The 7327-nt window shown below is 47.8% G+C and overlaps 1 long non-coding RNA gene across 1 annotated transcript in view; it reads right to left on the bottom strand.

Annotated features, from left to right (window-relative positions):
• Positions 1-5988, bottom strand: part of LOC139762462 (uncharacterized) — a 108481-nt gene extending 102493 nt beyond the window's left edge. Inside the window, exon 1 of the long non-coding RNA XR_011715726.1 lies at positions 5841-5988. This is a non-coding gene — a long non-coding RNA (uncharacterized lncRNA). The remainder of the gene's footprint in view (positions 1-5840) is intronic.
• Between the last annotated feature and the right edge of the window lie 1339 nt (positions 5989-7327).

The raw sequence follows: 7327 nt of genomic DNA, 5'->3' as shown, positions 1-7327 counted from the left end.
GTGTTACCCTGGCTCACATGTCATAGTGTCACCCAGGCTCAGGTGTCACTGAGTCACTCAGGCTCACATGCCATAGTGTCACGCTGGTTCACATGTCACATTGTCACCCAGGCTCAGATGTCCCGTCTGTGTCCAGATGGTCTTGCCTGATGGTTCCTACCGAAGACGACACCTCCCGGGGAAGGGTCAGGATGATTGCGCTCGTCAAGGAAGGCCTCGGCGCTCAGGTTTCGGTCACCAAAGTACATAATGGACCCAGAACACCACCCTGAGGCAGGCCGTCGTCTGTTGACCGCTCTATCGGATGCCACCCTGGAAACGCGTCCGTGAAGGCAGTGTCTGCGGGGGGTGTATGATCATACCGTATGATGACAGGCGACTGTAAGGTTCTGAGGCGTCCGTGGTGCCGTATGCAGCCGGAGGCGCCACCGTCGCCCACTGCGTTGAGACGCAGGTGGTTCTGGAATCATGGTGTTCCCTGCGTCCGCTCGGCTCCACCTTATGGATGGGGACGAAGTGCTGGCGTTCCCATAAAGCTGGCCCAGGTACAGCGTGCGAGGCAGACAGGCTGAGGCAGAGCAAAAACCTGCGCCCTTGAATTGGATACCGCTCGTCCGTGGTTTTTGTAACATCTGCCGTCTTCACCACACGATACTCTCTCTCTCTCTCTCTCTCTCTCTCTCTCTCTCTCTCTCTCTCTCTCTCTCTCTCTCTCTGCGTGTCCCTTATATACATACAGCCTGGTGTACTCGGTATCTTTTTACTGTGAAGATAAACGAAAGATCTCGCAAATTTCTTATTTGCTAAGCTCCTTTGGCTTTTGATTGTGTGTGTGTGTGTGTGTGTGTGTGTGTGTGTGTGTGTGTGTGTGTGTGTGTGTGTAGGGACATACTGACTGGAAGACACACCTACATACAGATAGAAGGACGTCTACAAGGGGTGGACAGGACTGTGGGCTGTGTTGGTCCGCCAACATTACCATACATATGAGGGAAAGACTGACCCTAGTCAGCCGGGCTGGTGGTAGCACTGACGCTGATGACTGACGGGTAATGAACCCCATGCTTACACTGTTGGCTGCTGACGCTTGATGAGCCTCATGCCGACACTATTGGCTGACAGGAGATGAGCATCATGCTGACCCTGGTGGCTGACAGGTGATGAAACTCGTGTTAACGTCGGAGGCCGACAGGCAATGAACCTCTTGCTGACACGAGTGGCTGACGGGTGACGTACCCAGATGACTCCGATTAAAGTCTAGTCATCATATCCGAGAGTCATAGAATCGTCGTAATGTCGAGCAGAAATAATCACTACCCAGGGGTCCTACCGATGCCTCGTCGTAATAATCGACCGGAAATAAGCTCTGAAGACTATACAAAAGACCCGCTAGGCAAATACGTTGGACACCTCCACTACCGAGGAATGCAGAATTCCCGCGTGATCATCGAAAGAAAAATGAGATACGTATCACATATTTATCCATTTATGGGCTGTTGCAGTTACTGTGGCTCCCCAGTTTCCATGTGACGACGACACAACACCTTGAGCTGGCTATGAGGCCGGCCGGCCCTCCCACGCAACGCCTCTTTAACCATCCCGCACGAACAACTTCAGGGGAATATCAGTCCTCATTTCCCTGTAGTCTGGAGGTTGATCAGTCGGTTGATTGAGCATATAGCAGCAAGGATACCGTCATGTAACACGTGTAGACCAGCAGCTTCATCACAGCGGGAACTATGACCTATATATCCTATATATATATATATATATATATATATATATATATATATATATATATATATATATATATATATATAATTTGTTTATGGATGGGGTTGTTAGGGAGGTAAATGCAAGAGTCCTGGAAAGAGGGGCAAGTATGAAGTCTGTTGGGGATGAGAGAGCTTGGGAAGTAAGTCAGTTGTTGTTCGCTGATGATACAGCGCTGGTGGCTGATTCATGTGAGAAACTGCAGAAGCTGGTGACTGAGTTTGGTAAAGTGTGTGGAAGAAGAAAGTTAAGAGTAAATGTGAATAAGAGCAAGGTTATTAGGTACAGTAGGGTTGAGGGTCAAGTCAATTGGGAGGTGAGTTTGAATGGAGAAAAACTGGAGGAAGTGAAGTGTTTTAGATATCTGGGAGTGGATCTGTCAGCGGATGGAACCATGGAAGCGGAAGTGGATCATAGGGTGGGGGAGGGGGCGAAAATTTTGGGAGCCTTGAAAAATGTGTGGAAGTCGAGAACATTATCTCGGAAAGCAAAAATGGGTATGTTTGAAGGAATAGTGGTTCCAACAATGTTGTATGGTTGCGAGGCGTGGGCTATGGATAGAGTTGTGCGCAGGAGGATGGATGTGCTGGAAATGAGATGTTTGAGGACAATGTGTGGTGTGAGGTGGTTTGATCGAGTAAGTAACGTAAGGGTAAGAGAGATGTGTGGAAATAAAAAGAGCGTGGTTGAGAGAGCAGAAGAGGGTGTTTTGAAATGGTTTGGGCACATGGAGAGAATGAGTGAGGAAAGATTGACCAAGAGGATATATGTGTCGGAGGTGGAGGGAACGAGGAGAAGAGGGAGACCAAATTGGAGGTGGAAAGATGGAGTGAAAAAGATTTTGTGTGATCGGGGCCTGAACATGCAGGAGGGTGTAAGGAGGGCAAGGAATAGAGTGAATTGGAGCGATGTGGTATACAGGGGTTGACGTGCTGTCAGTGGAGTGAATCAAGGCATGTGAAGCGTCTGGGGTAAACCATGGAAAGCTGTGTAGGTATGTATATTTGCGTGTGTGGACGTGTGTATGTACATGTGTATGGGGGGGGGGGGTTGGGCCATTTCTTTCGTCTGTTTCCTTGCGCTACCTCGCAAACGCGGGAGACAGCGACAAAGTATAAAAAAAAAAAAAAAAAAAAAAAAATATATATATATATATATATATATATATATATATATATCCCTTCCCCACCTCTTTAAGTACTCCATCCTTCTTTACGATACAGTGAGTGCTACAAAAAAAAAGTACTTCATGTAACCACTCACACGCGTGGCTATAGAGTATATAAGTGATTGTTGTCATTTTCTTTTCATCTCAGTCTGGTGCTAAGGTAATGTTAGGTTCCTGTAAGTTCCCCGCCCTCAGAGACGCAGGCGACGGGATATATCAAGTATGTGATGCGCAAGCTGAAGGTTCTCTCTCTCTCTGGCTACAGCGTCACTAGGTCGCTGCAGGAGGAGAAGCCATATCCCCTCCCCCCCTTTGGCTTTCCTCGCCCCCAATTATTAATAGAATTTTCCAAAATTCTTTAACTCGCTACGTACTCCATACTTCAAAATGCCGTACGCTCTCCGCAAGAATAGTGTTGTACGCCTTTACCCTATAGTCTCTACAGCCACGGTGTTGTGCACATGTACACTACAGTCTCTACCAGCACAATATTGTACACCAATACACTACACTGTCTACAAACACGACGTTGTGCACCTATACACTACACTGTCTACAAACACGACGTTGTGCACCTATACACTACACTGTCTAGAAGCACAATGCTGTACACCTATGTACTACACTCCTTACAAAAAAAACATTGTTGTACACTTATACACCACACGACCACAAGCACAATGTTATACACCTATACACTACACTGTCTACAAACACGACGTTGTGCACCTGTACACTTCACTGTCTACAAGTACGACGTTATACACCTATACACTACACTGTCTACAAACACGACGTTGTGCACCTATACACTACACTGTCTACAAACACGACGTTGTGCACCTGTACACTTCACTGTCTACAAGTACGACGTTATACACCTATACACTACACTGTCTACAAACACGACGTTGTGCACCTATACACTACAATGTTTACAAACATTTTGTCGTACAGCTAAACACTGTCTACAAGCACGACGTTATGTACTTATACATTACGCTCTCTACAAGCACAGTGTTGTACACCTATTCACTATATTGTCTACAGTGAGTACTGTACATCTGTCCACATATATACCACTGGATAAAGTGGTTACAAGTATGAAGTGGCCAGGCTAGTACAGGTGTATGATGGCTTGTAGGTACTGTGTATGGTTTTGAGGGTACTGGTGTATGATGGCTGGTGAGTACTGGTGTATGATGGCTGGGGGGTACTGGTGTATGATGGCTGGTGAATACGAGTATATGATTGCTGGGGGTAGTGGTGTATGATGGCTGGTGAGTACTGGTTTATGATGGCTGGGGGTACTGGTGTATGATGGCTGGTGAATACGAGTATACGATGGGTGGGGGTGGGGGTACTGGTGTATAATGGCTGAAGTACTGGTATGCGATGGTTGGGGGATCTGGTATGTGATGGTGAGGATAGTGGTAAGAGTATGATGGCTGGGGGAGGGAGGAGTTACTGATGTTTACTGGCTACTGTTATGTGTCGGCTGTGGGTACTAGTTGTTGATGGCTGGGGTATAGGCGTATGATAGTTGGGGGTTCTGGTGTGTGATGGACCGGGTCGTACCGGTGTATGATGGTCTGTAGTGCTGGTATATGATGGTCAGGGTGGTACCGGTACTTATGTAATTGCCTGTGTGTTACCGGTCTTTGGTGATCCGGGGTTTACTGGTGTGAGAAGGCCATGGTATTATTGATGTATGATTACTGGTAATTGTACTGATACAATGCTTTCAAGGTTGTTATTGGTATATGATGACTGGAGGGTACTGGTATGCGATGACTTGGTGCGGGGTATTGGGCTATAGTGGTTGGGGGAAGTATTAGTTTCCAGTGACAAGAGGAAGTACTGTGGTACGTATTGGTAATGGATGGAGGGGGTACTGATATGTGACGGAGGAAAATGGAAGGTACTGGTGGGGACGGTACTAGTAGCGGTGGTGGAACTGGTAAGCGGTGCCAGAAGAGAAATAGAATGAAAGATGGTGGCGTTTAATGGTGGTGCTGGAGACAGTACTGGCGTCCGAGGACTATGGGGAGTTAGTGGTAGTAGCGATGACGTTACTGGGGTGTGAGGGGTACGAGTAGGTAGGTCTTGGTAGTGATGACGGTACTAGTGTGTGACGGGCGAGAGGTAGGTTCTGGTGGCTGGCGGCGCTTGTGATAATGATGTGTCGTGATTCGGAGCAGCTGATGGGGCAAGAGGGGCATCGAGCTATAGGGTGCTGATGGAGGAGAAGAGGTACAGGTGTGTGTGTGTGTGTGTGTTGGTGGCATCACCAGCAGCGTCACTCTTAAAGCTGCCCGGGATGCGAGTGAACAGAGTTGAGGACGCGAGCAGCAGCAGCAGCATCAGAGCCAGCCTCCCGCCCCACCAACTGGGTCTCCTGTGCCACACGCCTGACCACGACCTCCCCGCACACCACACCATGCTCACATCCTCACATGACCAGCCTCTCCAGTCCAAGACTTCACCCGACTCTGTAAAACGCCTGAAAAACTCTGCGTATGCACTGTCGCTTCAGGAGAAATTGAGTTTTTTTTTCTATTCTTTTATTGGAATTCATGGTGTTCAGTATGTGCGTTTTCTTACTTAGTTTTGACTTTCAGGAGAGTTAATGTTAGGGTATTTGGTTGAGATCACACGTCGTGAGCATGGCGGCAGCATTGTAAACGGCTAGGACAAGGTAAGGTTCGAGGAGGTGTTGGGAGGGTAGAAGTACGCTCTCCAGCATAACCTGACCTGACCTGGCAGGCTGTTTAATCTAACGGGAGGATTGAAGTTCCTGCCAAGCTGAGGTAAAGGTTACCAGCCGAGCGCTACATTTCCGCTACACACAAAACATTAATAATCTACGCTAACAAGGACGACGTCGCGGGAACCCTACCTAGATGTGAGGACTATCCATAGCCAACATTGCTGGTAGGTGTGGTGGAGATGACCTACAGGGGACTAGATACGACCATCTAGGAGAGAGAACTAGGTCACTAGAGCACTAAGGGAGCGAGAGGCCTGCCGAGCACGGGGCTGCCATCCACACTGCGGGAGAGGCGGCCAGAGAGCCAGCAACAGCGGCCGCTCTCACGGCGATGCCAAGCACCATTTCACGAAAATCCAGACTTCGAACATTGAGAATCACACCTCTTCATCGCCCCCTATATGGAATTCAGTCGGGGGAAAGACGACGTATCCCGTGGAGATCAATAAGCCGTTAATGTATGTGTTTGTCATTGGTGCCTGCACACTTTAAGGGTCATATTAATAACTAGTAAAAGAGAGAGTATTGACAGACAAGGTAGTGGAGGACGGGTCTGGAGGTTGCCAGGCGTCGCCAGCAACAGGGTCTACCCAGGGCCACCCACAGGCGATGCAACAATCAATTCTAGGCGACGGTGGCCGATCCTCGGTTTGGGACGCTCGTCCACTGTTAAACTGATGATCTGTGTTTGTCCGTTGATGATTCGCAGTGGGTATTAATGCATACTGCTCCTCCCGGGATCCCATTTCTTCCCTTGTTACTTCGGTTAAATACTGGAAACTCTTATGTTCTTTCTTGAGTGGAGGAACTATTGGTCCCCATTCTTCTCGTGTTATTATAAGTCAGACGTATGAGTGTTGCATTGCCTTGTGTGTGTGTGTATATATATATATATATATATATATATATATATATATATATATATATATATATATATATATATATATATATATATATATATATATATTCATTAAACCGTATGCGTTATTCGTCGTGAGTTTCGTGTCAGTTTTCGTAGTTTACGAGCTCGTTGTGATAATCTGAATGGCCGTGAGGGCTAATAGCGGTGAGTTAATTTCATGGTTCTGATGATCTAATCGCCGATTGGCTTGACTGACTCCACTACTTGTAAGCAATAGTGTGGTGTTGGGCTCCTCTACCCAGCATCGTCTCAGCTGCCGCCTGCCCCCTCACCTGAGGCCTGGTGGAGACGCAGCTGCCCTGGGTGGTGGTGGGTGGACAGCGCTCGTAAGGTCTTACCTTATTACTCGATAAGATGAACGCGCGCAAACCGTCCTCATCTCGACGCTATTGCGCCATGAGAGTTGCTTCTCCCAGCGTCAAGGCTCACGCCTCACACAGACTGTACCGTGCCGCTCACCAGTAAATACTGAGTTAATTCTAACGTCATTTGAATTCAGAGGCCGAAGCGATGTCCACAGTAAAAGTGAAATAAATCAGGTTTAAGTTTAAGGTCAGTAAAGTTGCGAGTGGCCAAGTGGAGGGAGGAACCAGGGAACTCCTTAGTTCGCTCGGTCACTCATAACTTTCCTAACCCTGAAGCCAAACGATTATGTCACTCACATGTTGACCAGCGATTAGGGTGCGAGTTACTG

Source organism: Panulirus ornatus, chromosome 43, assembly GCF_036320965.1.
Source record: "Panulirus ornatus isolate Po-2019 chromosome 43, ASM3632096v1, whole genome shotgun sequence".
Classification (NCBI taxonomy): Eukaryota; Metazoa; Arthropoda; class Malacostraca; order Decapoda; family Palinuridae; genus Panulirus; species Panulirus ornatus.
Note: the sequence above shows the minus strand (reverse complement) of the source record. Positions and strands in the feature narration are given on the sequence as shown.